This window comes from Saccopteryx bilineata, chromosome X, assembly GCF_036850765.1.
Source record: "Saccopteryx bilineata isolate mSacBil1 chromosome X, mSacBil1_pri_phased_curated, whole genome shotgun sequence".
In the NCBI taxonomy this organism is placed as follows: Eukaryota; Metazoa; Chordata; class Mammalia; order Chiroptera; family Emballonuridae; genus Saccopteryx; species Saccopteryx bilineata.
Genome location: NC_089502.1, coordinates 22589061 through 22606332, shown reverse-complemented (window position 1 = coordinate 22606332; position 17272 = coordinate 22589061). Strand labels below are relative to the sequence as shown.

Here is a 17272-nt window from a genome sequence, read left to right as displayed (position 1 = left end):
TTCCTATATTCACATTACAGAATTGATTATAGAAGATGCCAGAGAGAAAATCTAGAGGTATATGAGTCATGTCCAGAGGATGGAGAGAAAATTCATTTTATCGTCATTCATTATGCCTTCCTCCTTTTATTTATATCCCTGCCTTCCTAACTTCCAATTACCATACAAAAGCCTCAAGTAGTATGGATACAGTAATTCAGAAATTATTTCTTCAATGTTCACATTATCTCCCTCTTTGATTTTTGCCAATTTTGTTGTAACACTGTTTTATCTTTCCAGATGTCTGCAGTTTGAGACTATAAATTATGCCTGACTATCCAAAATGACACCTATGCTCCTCACTTATCATTCTTCCATTGACTCATTCAACAATATGGAGGGATCCATTGCATATCAAACACTACACTAGAAGCTTAAAAATCAAAGATAATTAAGATACGATGCTCACAGTCAGTACAGAAGGGCATGTAAACAGATCACCACAAGGGAATATATACTGTAATAGAAGTATGCAAAAAGGGCCATGGACCCCACAATCCCAGGCTTAGGAGGACCGTGTCTTATCCATTAAGCCATTGGGGCTTCAGAGGACAATGGAAAACAAGAGAATGAATGCTTCCTAGGGTGGAATAAAAAAGGCTTCACATGGAGGCAATGTTTCAAGTAGATCTTATAGAACAAGTAGGAGTTTAGCATATCCAGAAGGTGGGAAAGCCATTCTAGGTAAAAGGAACAGAGAGTAATACATGGGCAAAACACAAAAATAGAAATTACACAGTATAATAAGAAAACAGTGATTATAACTGCAGTAAAAACAATGAGTGAGATTAGGAAGGACTTTGTTCACTCAGTTAAGTAATTTTTTTTCTTTTTGAGAGAGAGAAAGAGACAGACAGGAAGGAAGGAAGATGAGAAGCATCAACTCATAGTTGCAGCATATTAGTTGTTCATTGATTTCCTTCTCATATGTACCTTGGCTGGGGGGCTACATGTGAGGCAGAGACTCCTTGCTCAAGCCAGCGACCTTGGGCTCCAGCCAGCGACCTTGGACTCATGTCTATGATCCCACACTCAAGCCGGAGACCCTCCACTCAAGCTGGTGAACCCATGCTCAAGCTAAATGAGCCCATAATCAAGCTGGTAACCTTAGGGTTTGGAACCTGGGTCGTCAGTGTTCGTGGCTGATTTGCTATCCACTGTGCTACCACCTGGTCAGGCGATCAGTTAAGTATTTTAAATTTTATTCTTAAGATGATAAAGAATCATAAACAAGAGTGACATGATTAGAGTGGTAAATCACTCTGGCTATACTGTGGAGAATGGATTAGTGGACTGAGGAACAAGATTGTGCAGACAATGATAGAAGATGACAGATGATGACAGCCTGAATTATGGGACTTGCAAAAAGAAATTAGAAAGCAAAAGGACAAAAGAAAACATTGTTAAAACAGGTTTGTCACTCAAAAACAAGAAAGAATGGAAAAAATGCTTGACATTATTTTAAAGGTATTGATGAAGAAATTTGAGTAGTGCATGCTTGATAATTTCTAACTTCCTGGTGAAGTTAGGAGGCCTCTTCATCTACTGTGAGGGAGGACGACAAGGCTGGAGACAGCTATTGAGTGAAATAGAAAAAAGGAGCTTACTGTGTAGGGATAAAAACATTGCCTTAGAAATGCTGAGGGCTCTGTGAAGTCTGGAAACTTTAAATTGTAGTAGAGTCAACTAACAGAACAGGTAGGTTGAGTGTGTTAAGCAAATGACACCAGGGTGTCAGGAAAATTGATCCATGAGAGAATACAGGCTTTTTACAGAACAGGAGAACAAGCCCACTGTTCATTCTCATTGTATGTTCATTAGATTCAAATTTATCCAAACCTAAAATAGAAGAAAAAATGTTTCCTTTTGTATGTAATGTGAGGTTATATTTGAAACCATGAATAGAATTTTTAAGGTAAGAAATGGATGACTATGTGGTCATGAAGACAATAGTTTAAAATGGATTTGGCTTGGGATAGATTTAATTAGTATCTGCCAATGTCATCTTTTGAATAGAAAGATGCAGATATGAAAGTAGGAAAAAAATTTTAAAAAATCACTACCAACTGTTAAAATCATGCCTCATCCTTATACATCAATTTCTTTAATGGAGGCATACATTTAGGCATTACTCTCTAGAATATGACAACTCAAACAATCTAACACATTTCCTATTAAATATCTTCTCAAAATAAGGAACACAAAGAGAAGAAAGCTATTCAATTAAGAAAAGGAAGGGGAGCTTGACCAGGTGGTGGCACAGTGGATAGAGCATTGGACTGGGATGCAGAGGACCTAAGTTCAAAATGCTGAGATTGCTGGCTTGATGGAAAAATTATTTGGCTTGAGTATGGGCTCATCAGCTTGAGCACAGGGTCTCTGGCTTGAGTATTGGATCATAGACATGATCCCACGGTTGCTGGCTTGACTCCAAAGGTTGCTGGCTTAAAGACTAAGGTTGCTGGCTTGAGCCCGTGGTTGCTGGCTTGAGCAAGGGGTCTCTGGTTCAGCTGGAGACCCCTAGTCAAGGCACATATGAGAAAGCAATCAATAAACAACTAAGGAGACTAAGGAGCTGCAACAAAGAATTGAAGCTTCTCATCTCTCTCCCTGCTTGTATCTCTGTCCCTATCTGTCCCTCTCTCTGTCTCTCTCTCTGTGTCTGTAACAATAAAATAAAGAAAAAGAAAAGGAAGGGGAAAGGTTATATTATTAAATTTGATTAAGTGTATCATGCATTATGAGATTATTATGTTTCCAATTTGCAGAATTGAAGCTTAATAAAGGATATGAAGGACATATAAACTGAAAACTACAAAGCATTATTGAAAGAAATTGAAAAAGAACAATGAAATAGAATAGCATTCCATGTTCATGCATTAGAAGAATCAACATAGTTAAAATAATCATAATATCCAAAGCAACATATAAATTTAATGTGATCCTCATCGAAATCCCAATGTCATTTTTTAAAGAAATAGAACAAAAAAATACTAGGTTTGTATGGAACCATAAAAATCTGTGAATAGTCAAAGCAACCCTGAGGAAAAACAATAAAGCCAGAGGTATCACACTACTTAACTTCAAAATATACTATAAAGCCATGATAATCAAAACAGCATGGTATTAGCAGAAAAATAGACATACAGACCAATGTAACAGAATGGAGAGCCCAGAAATAAAACTATATGTATATGGACAAATAATCTTTGACAAAGGAGCCAAAAACACACAATGGAGAAAAGAAGACTTCTTCAATAAATGGTGCTGGGAAAATTGGAAAAAAAAAAACTTATGCATAAAATAAAAAAATAACTTGACTACAGTTTGTGCCCCTGCCCAAAACTTAATTCAAAATTGATCAAAGACCTAAATGTAAGATATGAAACAATACATAGAAGAAAACATAGGTACTAAACTCATGGACCATCCTCGTAGAGAATATTTTATGAATTTGACTCAAAGGCAAGGGAAGTAAAGGCAAAAATAAATGAACAGGACTATATAAAACTAAAAAGCTTCTACACAGAAAAAGTAACTGACAGCAAAACAAATAGGAAGCCAACTAAATGGAAGACAATATCTGCAAAGAATAGCTCCAGTAAGGGATTAATATCCAAAATATATAAAGAACTCACAAAGCTCAACAACAAGCAAGCAATTCAATTAAAAAATGGGGAGAAGATCTGAACAGACGCTTCTTCCAAGAGGACCTACAAATGTCCAGTAGATATATGAAAAGATGTCTATAATCACTAGCTATTCAAGAAATGCAAATCAGCGCTACAATGAGGTACCACCTCAGACCTGTTAGATTGGCTATTATCAACAGGACAGGTGATAATGAGTGTTGGAGAGGCTGTGGAGAAAAAGAGACCCTCATTCACTGCTGGTGGGAATGAAAATTAGTACAACCACTATGGAAGCAAGTATAGTATTTCCTCAAAAAATTAAGAATAGAACTCTCATATGACCCAATAATTCCTGTACTATTTACCTCAAAAACTTGAAAATATTGGTATGTAAACACATATGCACACCTATGTTCATCGCAGCATTATTCACAGTTGCCAAGACATAGAAACAACCAAAATGTCTTTTGATAGAGAATTGGATAAAAAAGATGTACATATATACAATGGAATACTATTCAGCCATAAGAAATGATGACATAGTGACATTTACAACAACATGGATAGAACTTGAGAACATTATAAGGAGTGAAATAATTAAATCAGAAAATGCTAAGAATTCTGTGATTTCACACATAGTTGGGATATAAATCTGAGACTCATGGACATAGATAAAAATGACGTGATTATCAGAGGCAGAGGGTGTGGGGGAGTGGTGGGGGGACTACAGAGGGACAAATATAAGGTGATAGAAAATGATTTGACTTTGGATGATGGGTACACAACATAATCAACAATTCAAATGCTGTGGAAATGTCTGCCTGAGACCTGTGTATTCTTATTGATCAATGTCACCCTGTTAAATTTAATTTTCTAAATAAAATTAAACAATAAAAATAATTAAGTTTTGTAGACTTTATAACAACAAAAAAAGTTGTAGAACTTATTTAACATTAAAGCAACAATGCAAAACAAAACAAAACAAAACCGAAGATACATTAAAGGGCCATATGAAGGACAATACACTCTAGGAAAGTAAAATCCAACAGCAGATGTGAATTTAGGAAATGAAAATATTGGGATAACCAATTTCTCGATGCATCTTAGTTCTATGGTCTAATATGGAACACTATTCTGGACAGAAGTACAAATTTGTAAACTATGGAAACCACAAATTAATATGGTTCTAATCTAAGTGCCACCAGAAAATAACAAGGAACATATATGAAAAATAACTAAATATGTCTGGTACTAGCCAAATACATCAATCAGTTTGTTAGAGCCTTGTCCTCAAGCACAGAGATTGTTGGTTTGATCCCCAGCCACTGTTCAGATCAGATGTTCCTGTCTCTTTCTCTCTCCCTACCTTCTTCTCTCACTCAAATCAATCAATTAAAAATAATAAACTAAAACAATTATTAATTAAATATGTCAACCACAGATCAAATTATAAAAACAACTAGTAAACAATACACCAAACATTGTCCCATTCAGTGTTATTTATTAGAAGTATTTACATGAAAAGAAATCATTTTCTGAACAGCTTCTCACAATATTCCTGGAGCTTGTACCAATTATTAGGATATTATTACCCAAGTTTGATTTTGTAGTTATGCATTCTTAGGTTACACCTCAGGATTCCTGAAGAACACCTTATGCCTGACTAACTGCAGAATTTAGAAACACTGCATATTCTAACAATAAAAGCCACCCAGAACTTCCAGTAGGTTTTCCTAATTTCTATATCAATAACAACCTCAGAATATTATTGCTGATAAATTATGTGTATGCAATAGGCTCTTCTGAACAGAACTTTTTTTACTTGAGAAATTAAAGAAAAATAAAACTTAGCAGAATAGAATTCTTGTAGGCCACCTATCAATTTCTGAAATATACTTGTAAGGCTGCCTCAGTGGGCAATGCAATGACTAGATTCTGTGATCTGGTTCGCTACTCTCAAATTTCAAGCTATTCAAAATGTAGTGGTCTCCTCTAAGTCTCAAATACCAGGGGGCCACATTAGCACATGGGAGTCACTTCTTCTAACCTCCAGAGACAGTCATTATATAAGAGATGGTTCTCTGAATTCCAGAATTCACCCAATTGTAAGAATCATTATCAGACAACATGGGCCACAGGTGATATTTACCTAGGGTAAATATTGTAGGCCAAGGACAGTTTTGTTTTAAAATAGCAAACATGTTTATTTATTTGTTTCAAAACCATTTATTTCTTTCCTTTCATGTTCTACATTTCACCTAAATTTAATACAACTCACAGCATATATGGCCATTTAAAATATTATAGAGTTCTAAAACGATGATATGTATCTCACATTTTTCATTAACATAACCAATATCAGAAAGCCAGTAAACATTGAAATTAGAATTAAAGCCCTTGGCTTTCTGAACACAAATTTTCAGTTTGTTCCTTTACATTACTAAGGTGATCCTTACATCATTTCTAGAAATATTGAGAAACTCTTTTGGTATGCTGAGACTCAATATCTAATCCAATGTGTGGGAGTGGTCTCCCACACCAACAAGCAATTCTCAGATTCTAGTTGGGAGTCCTATAATTCAACTCATTTCTGACATTATTTCCTCCCCAGAGATAGCATCAGATTTCACAGGTTGAGAGCTTAGCAGCATAAGGCTGCCCTACCCCCTTCAGACACCAATCACAAGCCCAGGTTACTACCTCTGCTTCCGACCAACCAGCTATAGACTAGAGGTCCTACCAAACCCCTCCCTCCTTGGACATCAAAAACAAGTCAAAAATCTAAGTTGTTACCTGTACCTCTAACCAACTGGCTAGAAATAAGATGTTCCCATGACATCCTCCTTGGGTTCAATTAATATTTTACAGCAGTTCATAAAACTCAGAGAAATATTTTACTTACTAGATCACTGGTTTATTACAAAAAATACATATAACTCTGGAACAGCCAGATGGAAGAGATATATAGGAAAGATTTGGGCAAAGATTGTGGAGCTTACATGCCTTCTTCAGGCTCTCCACTTCTCAAGCACAGCCCTGTGTTCCCCAACAAGGAAGCTCTATGAACCTTGTCCTTTTGGAGTTTATGAAGGCTTTATCACATAGTCGTGTCTGATTAAATTATTAGCCATTGGACATTGAGTCAACTATTGAGAAGCCAAGAGCAGAGGAACTAAAAGTTCCTACTATCTGATCCTGTGTTTGTCTAACCTGACAACCAGCTTCCAATATGTAGGTGCTTTCTAAAAGCCACCTCAGTCACATAACAAAGATACCTACACCACTCTTAGAACCTAGGAAATTACAAAAGTTTTGGGAGCCCTGAGCTAGGAAACTTTGATGACCAAATATATATTTTTCTTATAAATCACAGTATCACAGGGACCAAGAGCATCGTGGAAAGGGACCAGCTTATGCCTTGTAAGTTCCTTACTGTATTCTTTTTCAAGTACTTTTGTGCAAAATTGAACAAGACACTCCCTCTGGTTGGAAGAATTACCACAGGGTGCCATCTGCAGACAGAATAACTACAAAGGGCCCACAGTGAGTAAAGTGTAGGCTATATATCAGCCCAAACTCATGTCCCTTCAGTAGGACATCTTTGTGCAGAAAATTAATTACACAAGCATCCCTGAGGCTCTGCTGAATTCCTGTATCATCTATTGGACTTGTTCCCTGGGGCTGTCACTGCAGCATACTTGAGCTGTTGGTTGGTTTCCTCAGCTGGGTCCTTACAGGATTGATCATTGAACCTCACTGTCCTTACAATATTAAATAGGGGAATATTCCATTCAAAGACATTTTATACTCTGAGACACAGTACAACCTGTTATATTTTTGTAATTTAGGCTGTTTCTAAGAAATGAAAAATAGCCTGACAAATTTTAAATCAAATTAGGTAGCCTTGATAATGAAACAAAATATGCAGAACCATGTCCTAAACTCAAGTTATCTTAAAAAGGCCAATTTCTACATTGACAAAATTGAGAATAGTCAGATGCCCAATGGAAAGGGACTGTTGTCTTGCTCAGGTTTTCCTACAGACTGTTTGGACCATGTCTGGGCCATGCACAGGCAGTGGATCCTATTGTTGTATGTAGAATATACATTTGAGTACATTTTCTTAAATGCTATGACTAAACTATGTTTGGGGTACTCTTGGTGGCTGTATAAAATAGATCACTTGGAATTGCATACATTCCAAATATGCAGCCATGATAAGTCAGATAATGTAATCCATAGTCACATTAAAAATTGAAGACTTTTGAGACATATAACCATGTTGATTGCCACAGCCCTGTGCAAACAGGAGATTGGAGATTGACTTAAAGCATTATAACTTTTTTGGAACATTTTAAGGTGTTTTTTATTTTTAAAAATAATTTATTTACTGGGAAAGAAGGGGGAGTGAGTGAGGGAGGAAGAGAGGGAGAAAGAGAAAAACATTGATTTTTTTCCTATCGGTACCCTGACTGGAGACTGAACCAGCAACCTCTGTGCTTCAGAAGATACTCTAACCAAATGAGCTATCTGACCAGGGCAAGGTTTTGCTTCTTGATGAAATTTAAGAGCTTGATAAGCACTCCTCCAACTCTCAATGTAAGACAATATGCTACGTGCATTATTTGAATACTATTAATGTAATCTTTAAAGCAAACCTATGATGCAGGTATCCATCATCATCTTCATCTCCATTTTATATACAAGGGACTGAGGTTTAGACACATTAAATAACTCATTCAAGGTACTTTAGCTAGAAATTGACATGGTAGCAATTATGAACTCCTGTCTTTTCAGTCTCAGAACATAAGCTCTCTCTCCTCCTACCAACCAAAGCTCCTCTGATCAGTGTCATTGGGTCCTCCTAGGATATGACTTCCTACAGCTATGACCGATATTCTGCTTCCTCGTCCTTCTGGGACCTGGGCAGTGGCACCATGGGCTTTAGAGAAGAAAGCACCTATCCCACACACAGGATCCACAGGGCCTCCAGCAGCCATGACTTATCAGTGTCCTCTGCCCACTTTGTGTCCTCCTCTTCCTCTGGTGGCTACAATAGTGGCTATGTGGGCACCCTGGCCAGGTCCAATGGGCATCTGGTGGGCAATGACAAGGTGACCATGCAGAACCTCGATGACTGCCTGGCATCTTACCTGGCCAAGGTGCATGTCCTGGAAGCAGCCACCAGCAAGCAAACTATAGTTGAAATTCTGTGACTGGTACCAGAAGCAGGGGTCCAGCTCAACTGCTACTATAGCCATAGCTACCAGACCATTAAAGAGCTGTGAGACACAGTCTTGGTGTCATCATTGAGAACTCCAAGATTTTTCTGCAGATAAACAGTCCTTATCTGGCTGTGGATGGCTTCAGAACCAAGTTCAAGAGGCAGCAAGCTCTGCACCTGAACATAGAGGCTGACATCAATGGCCTGCACAAGGTGCTGGACGAGCTGACCCTAGCCTGAATAGATCTGGAGATATAGATTGAAAGCCTGAAAGAAGAGCTGGCCTACCTGAAGAAGAACCGTAAGGAGGAAATCAATGCCCTGTGGGGCCAAGTGGGTGGCCAGGTCAGTGTAGAGGAGGATTCTGCTCTTGGCATTAACCTAGCCAAGATCCTGAGTCACATGAGAAGCCAATATGAACAACCAGAAATAGGTTGAAGCCTAGTTTGCCACCTAGACTGAGGAGATAAACTGGGAAGTTGCTGGCCACACAGAGGAACTGCAGATTAGCAAGACAGAGGACACTGACCTGCACCACACCTTCCAGGGTCTGGAGATCAAGCTGCAGTCTGAACTCAGCATGAAAGCCACCTTGGAAGGCACACTGGCAAAAATAGAGGCTCACTATAGAGCCCAGCTGGCACAGATCCAGTCACTGATCAGCAGTGTCGAAGCCCAGCTGAGTGATGTTTGTACTGACACTGCATGGCAGAACCTAGAGTACCAGCAGGTCATGGACATCAATATGCAGCTGGAACAAAAGATCACCACCTACAGCAGCTTGCTAGATGGCTAGGATGCCTACTACAGCAACCTGCCTAGCACCAAGGCTGCAGCTTCACGGGCTTCCTGCTTCTGGCAGAGGGATGGATGCTCCTGAGTAAGGGCATGAGTGGGGAGGGACCCTGATCCCTGGCTCTTCCTCTAACCTGTCAATAAAAGTTTATGGTCTAAAGAGGGGAAAAGAACTTAAGCTCTTTACTATTTCTGACACACTCCTTTCTAAGTTGACCTCAAACAATGAAAATTTAATGATGCTCTAGATTTGAAAAGTAAATTCAAAATCTCAATAATGTTATCCTGGTGATTTGTAAACAAAGCAAAAAATCTTCTCCAGGAAGAATTTAGTGGAAATAAATAGCTAGGGTTAAATCTTTGCAAATATACTTGCCTAAATATAAATAAACTTTTAAACATTTGATGTTTGGGACAAATTTGGGAAATACATTGACTTTTCTTTTGCTTTGTGCAGATGTTAATTAACAATGGACAACCCCAAACCTGCAGTTATAAAAAAAGTAATTAATACACACCTTTTAAGGAAAATGTTTAAACAGCAATGATATTTAAATGCTGCATTTGAAAGCTTCACCCTCCACAAATTTAAAAGTATCTATTATTTTACCAACTACACTAATTAGTATATACAATTTCAAGAGATTATTCCTTCAAATAGAACATTTCAATACAAATATACAGAAACCACAAATTTTTTTAGGTACAAAAAGACACCAAGGGTGCTATAAAATATCCAAAAAATACTTTTGGCAAAATATAAATCTGGATTTTGACCAACATTAGCTCTTCAGAAGAGGTGGCACCAATTTTATGAAGAGTTGATGAGATGCTATATTTAGAAACCAAATTATTACCAGGTTTGAATTGGGAAAAAATTGGGGAGATAAAAACAGTAAAAGATAATTAGCCTATAGAAGGAAAAGGTTTGCAAACCACAAAAACTAGACACATGGGCTATTGTAAATTCTTTTGGGAAGTATCTGTTACTAATTAGGAAGACTAGTGATTGGAACCAAGGGGTTTATGGAATGGTGTTGTAGGGGAATGGGAGAGAATTGCCTCATTCTACCTTTCTTTAGTTCTTCTAGCTGGACTAGTTATAAAATAATAAAATTGACACAAGACTAGATTAACAGGAGAAAAGAGAACAACTTCATACATGTGTACAGGAAAATCACAATATGATGCTCAGATAAAAGAAATGAAGCTCAAGGAAGTGACTGAACTCAGCACTTTTTATACTTTCTATGCCACGAAACAGCAAATGTGTGAAAACCTGACAAGACAAAGAACGTTATTGCTCATTAGAAAGGAATCTAAGCAGGATGGAGTATGTTAGTGAGGAATCTAAACAAAGTTGGGGCTTGGAGTGAAAATTAGTAAAGGGATAACAAGGTATATTGATATACTATTTTTGGATTCAATTTTACTCACCCTTGGAATAAGTTGTCTTTCAGTTTTTCAGGAGTGGGGAGGGCACTTATCGTGGAGATTTATTTCCTGCACCTGGGGGATAGAGGAGAGTCAGAAAGCTCTTCCTGTTCTTGCTGCTTCTCAGGTGATTTTAGTTCAAAATAATCAATATTCCATTGTGCAATACCTTGAGGCAGCCTGCCCTGGGCCATGACAATACTAATGTTGCCTGGTCCTATTCATAATTCCTCATCTACCAACTGAAGAAAGATGGAGAAGGCACATTCATGACATCAGTTAATTGCACAGATTTCAGAATGCTGATGAATGTACAGGATAACACTGCTAGGACCCAGAAAGTCAAGCTGGAGAGGTAAGCAGGATCCAACAAGATAAAATGTGAAAAAAAGACCACTAATTGATTCCAAAAAGCCACGTGCAGCAAAACATGAAGTAGATGTGGCTAAACACCAAGTTGTACTAGAGAATCAGACTGAATGAGTTGCCTGACCAGGTAGTGGCACAGTGGATATAGCATCAACCTGGGATGCTGAGGACCCAGGTTCAAAACCCCAAGATGTCCACTTGAGTGCAGGTTCATCAGTCTTGACCACGGATTCACCAGTTTGAACACAAGGTCATCGGATTGAGCATGGGATCATAGACATGACCCCATGGTCACTGGCTTCAGCCCAAAGGTCATTGGCTTAAAGTCTAAGGTTGCTGGCTTGAGCCCAAGGTCGCTGGCTTGAGCAAGGGGTTGGTGGCTCAGCTGGAACCCCTTGATCAAAGCACATATTAGAAAGCAATCAATAAATATCTAAGGTGCAGCAACTACAAGTTGATGCTTCTCCTCTCTCTCTCTTTCTGTCTGTCCTTGTCTGTCTGTAAAACAAACAAACAAACAAACAAACAAACAAACAAAAGACTCAAGGATTTAAAGGACACCTTGATGTGTGTCCAAAAAATCAATTCAATTTTAAGTTGCTTTACCAAATCTGCATTATCTGGAATAAAAAAATATACTGAAGCATTTTTCTATGTAATAAAATATTGAAAGAGGCCCTGGCCAGTGAGCTCAGTTGGTAGTAACATCAATGCAATATGCCAAGGTTGCCGGTTTGATCCCTGTTCAGGGAACGTGTAAGAATCAACCAATAAATGCATGAATTAATGGAACAACAAAGGAATGTTTCTCTCTCTCCCCTTTCCTCTTTCTCTAAAATTAATAAAAATTATTTATATAATAAACATAAAATATTAAAACATGTTATGCGGGAGGAAAAAATTCAATCAGTTAAGGAAAATTCCAGGTCGATTTAAATAATCTATTTTATGTAGAAATATTCAGGCCCTAAATGATAACTAATGCTTCTCAAACTTATTTGACCATGGAATACTTCTTTTTATAAAGTATATCTTTGGAACTGGTGTTAACAAGAACAAACACTTCAGAGGAAACACTGAATAAGGGCTGTGTCAGGAAGGTATGAATGAGTTTTTTGTTAGAGAGATACTTTTTAAGCAAGAAACAAAGCTTAAAACAACAAAGATAATTAGCAAAATTGTATCTTTGAAGAATACCTTAATACAGCAATTTTCAAACTTTTTAACCTCATGGCACACATAAACTAATTATTAAAATTCTGCAGCACACCAAAAAATATATTTTGGCCTTTAATCTATATACAGACAGCAAATATTTACTTATGGTTTTTTCCACTATAAAGACTGCAGTCTTAGGGACAACTGCTGATGAACTATTTCAGCAGTTCCTCCTTCTTAGAGCTCCATGTTTTTTAGGACATACTCAAGCTCAATTCATGCTCCCTGGAGCTTTAGCACAAGCAAATGCCCTTGTTGATCAAGCTACCCAAAAGAACATTACTTGGAGCAACTATGACAGATCGAGCAATTCAGTCTCATACTATTCATCACCAGAACGCTGCAGCCCTGTGTAAACAGTTTCAACTTTCTCGGGAAGCAGCACGGCAGATTGGGAAATCCTGTCCAAGGGGTCCTATACTACAATCTGTCCCTTCATTTGGAGTTAACCCTCAGGACTCCTACCAGGACAACTTTGGCAATGGATGTTACTCATATACCTTCATTTTGCAAACAGTCTTCTGTCCACGTTACAGTGGATACCTATTCTGGATTTATAGTAACCTCTGTCAGAACAGGAGAGGCTGCTAAGCATGTTATAGCTCACTGTCTGTATGCATTTTTCTATTATTGGGTTTCCTAAACTGGTTAAACTGACAATGCTCCTGCATATGTAGCAAAGGCATTTACTGTATTCTGTCAAATCTTTTGAATTATGGGTATTTCTTACAATCTTTAAAGTCAAGGTATTATTAAAGTGTACCCAGCAAATATTTTAAGGTAAATTTAAAAAAAAAATTAAAAGGGGGGAGTCATATCCTGGAACTCCTATGGCTCTACCATGTCATGCTTTTTACTTAAAATTTTTTTAATTTCTTTTGAATGCTGATGAACAGGAGATGCCAAATCTTTTTCTCCTGCAGACTTCTACCTCCTTTTATTTGATCCAGATAATAACACTGTTTTGTCTTTTTACAAATAGCTCCAGATATACGGAAAAGGTTTATATAGGTGGATGGGGATCCTCAAACCCCTCAGCGAGATCTTCTGAGCATGGCTTTTAAGGTACCAAGAGGCAGAAAAAGCCCAATGGAGATCAGGGGAACTACCAGCTTTTAGGATATGCCCTTAAAGGCTCCAATGCCCCAAAGGGGTCTCATAGGATTCCATCTGGGTCCTGCTTCAATAGTGAAAAAGAAGGTCATTGAGCTAAATCCTGCCAGGTTTACATGCCTTTGCTGTGAGGAAAAAGGGACACTGGAAGGTAGGCTTCCCCCTTGCTCCTCTAAGGGAGGGTTCAGTCTCTTCCAGCCACCTATGACCTAACCTTGCCCAGAATGCTGGGGTTAGCCACTGAAGGCTGAAGGTGCCCGGGACCGTCGGCCTCATCTACAACACTGTGGATGAGCCTAGGGTATTTCTTCCAAGAAGCAGGCAAACTGATCTCACTTGCACAAGAGCCACTTAACTATGTCTTGCCTGAATAGTCAGGTTTTTTATTATTCCCACAAATATCTCTGTTATGGGTGTTGATAGTCCTATTTTCTGCTGCTTTGTTTAATATATAGTGTTTCCTTTATTCCTCCTACCTCAATGCCCCACTCATATTTCAGGCTGAGACCTATTCCTAATTTAGAGCTCTCTTTCCCCCTTTTGCCAACTTTTATTATGAATTTACTTTTGCCACACAGCTTAGTGTATCCCAAGGTTCTCTTTACCATGCCACAGTCGCAGAGCTCCAGGGAAAAGCATCCTGGTCTCATCTCTCCAGGCAGAGGAGAACAGAAGCTCCATCTCCACACATGCTGCAGATGGCTTTTCCAGTCTACCTGAATCATTGCCAGCTAGAAGCAGTGGTCACTGAGACTTGGATGTGAGCTGCAAAGTATAGAATAGTGACAACAATTCCAGGGCCATGCAGACTTTTCCTGGATGTAGACTTTTCCTGGACTCCTGCTCCTTGTGACAGCTCTAACAGATTGAACTGGGGTTGGGTTGCATTTGCAGGGATTTGGAATGGTGTTGGTGCCAACATGGACTTGGTGAACATGTTAAGGACACTATTCTTTTATGGATTCTTGCTGTATTGGCCAAGAGTTTGCTTAAAGGCTTTAATCACTGTAAATAAAAATAAAAGACTGGATAAAGAAGATTTTGGCACATATACACTATGGTATACTACTCAGCCATAAGAAATGATGACATCGGATCATTTACAAGAAAATGGTGGGATCTTGATAAAATTATACGGAGTGAAATAAGTAAATCAGAAAAAACCAAGAACTGCATGATTCCATACATTGGTGGGACATAAAAACAAGACTAAGCGACATGGACAAGAGTGTGGTGATTACGGGGGGGGGGGGAGGGAAGGAGGTAGAGGGGGAGGGGGAGGGGCACAAAGAAAACAAATCAAAGGTGATGGAGGACAATCTGACTTTGGGTGATGGGTATGCAACATAATTGAATGACAAGATAACCTGGACATGTTTCCTTTGAATATATGTACCCTGAGTTATTGATGTCAGTGAATTAAAATTAATAAAAATTTATTTATAATAAAAAAATAAAAAAAATAAAAGAAATCTAAACATCAGATGAATGCTGGCCTAAATAATCCACAGTTTCCTTCTACTCTGGAAGTCTATGATACTTCTTTAACTAGACATAATAAATAGCCTTAATTCCCTATGACAGTAGGAGTAGAGTTTCTGGTGAGAGAAAATTCTCCAGAGAACTACCACAGTAGCCGTGATGGGAAAAACAGTTCCCTTCAACAAGTACAAACGCTGTCTTTTCAACCATTTTCACTGTAAAATTTTGGCAGAAGGATTATTTAAAATTTGGTAACAAGATGTTAGAAATTGCAGTTTAAAAACAAGAGCCTAGTAAGACAAAGAGAAGCTAGTCATAGAGTGGCACCCTATTTTGTGTGCTCAACCGCCATAGAACAGTGCAGCCCTGTACCCCAGTGCTGTCCAACCATGTTCACCAATTGCCACTTCCTTACCCTCATGTTAGACAGCTGGTTACCCATCTGGACCAACCTACTGAAGACCAGATTTCTGCTACTAAGTGGTAGTTGTGACCTGATGCCTGTAAAAGTGTGTTTTCTGCTCTTTCTTAACCCTTCCCAGAATAATGTAGAGTAGTTATTACCCCAGAGTATTTTGGTGGCCTTAGCAATCAAGAAGATATGTTTTGAATTAAACAAATGGATCCATTAATTATGTTGTGTCTACTAGTTTTGACTAGATCTAAATTTCTTTTTTTTTAATTAAATTTATTTATTGATTTCAGACAGAGACAGAACATCAATCTGTTCCTGTATGTGCCCTGACTGGGAATTGAACCCAAAATCTTGGTGTGTCAGGATGATGCTCTAACCAACTGAGCTATTTGGCCAGGTTTCAACTGGTGTGTGTGTGTGTGTGTGTGTGTGTGTGTGTGTGTGTGTGTGTGTTTGTAGAAACAATTACAAAACCCATTTCTAAAAAAAATCAAGCAATGTTGTAAAGCAACACTAAGCATTTTTTTAAATCTCACCTAAGGTGAAAAGAGTTGTTATAAAAAATTCTAAATAAATTTCTCACAACCCAAAAGCCACACTGATTTTTAATTTGTTCAGTTTGATTTTATTAAATGTGTTAAAATTGAGGTCTGTGACACAAACATAGTACAGAATTTATTTTAATCTTCAGCTAATATGCCTTCCTAGGAAAACAAACTTAGCAATGTGAATTACATGACTGCACAGACCATTACAGGAAAGTCTGTCAGTGTTTTCTTAAAGGGTTACCAAGCAATTTAAATTTCCAAAAAAGTCACTCATTCAGAAAATGTTGGTCTTTATAGAATTAGTTACTAAGTATTAAAGTTGTGAAAATGCACTATGCCTACTAATGCACATTGTTACCAGTTTGGCCTCATCCTACCAAAAATTGTGTTGAACATTTTTGATTATACTAACTTCACACTTTAAACTTAAAAAATTGTCTTGCTATGTTCACAGAAAATATTATAGGGTCTATTCAACTCAATACTTTGAACAGTATAGTCATACATAAATATTTGTGAATGACAGAATACATGAGTGAATGGATAAGCTTCAATGTTGAAATTTACTTTTAAATAGCAGTGGCAGACAAACTGATGGATTGATTGCAATTATATTTGGCATTTATGTAGAAAGAACAAATTAAGTGAATGTTGGCTTAAACTGCAACAAGAGAATATCTTTATTTCTTTTCAAGTTCATAAGGCAGGTATTGTCAAGTATAAAGACAACATGACAGAAATGAAAAACATAGTATCAAAGCAAAAAGGAGCATCTTTATCCCTATATCTTTAAAATAGACTATTAAAATTTTTGTTTAGCAAACCAAAACCAAAGATTTGCTCTGCAGCTCTGTGGGTCAGAGACTGTGATTAGACGCTATCTCTGCCCAGGAAAATAAGCTCATGAAATTTACCACCCAATTCATGTACAGAGTAACAGCAATTGCTGATTAGGGACTAACAACTTATTACAACTACATTTTAATTACATTTCAATGCAAAA

The 17272-nt window shown here is 37.8% G+C and overlaps 1 protein-coding gene and 1 pseudogene across 1 annotated transcript in view; one reads left to right on the top strand and one right to left on the bottom strand.

Moving 5' to 3' along the window:
* Nucleotides 1–17272, bottom strand: part of TENM1 (teneurin transmembrane protein 1) — a 1131584-nt gene that overhangs the window by 984569 nt on the left and 129743 nt on the right. The gene's annotated exons all lie outside the window — the stretch shown is intronic.
* LOC136317598 (keratin, type I cytoskeletal 19 pseudogene) lies at nt 8543–9775 on the top strand (annotated as a pseudogene).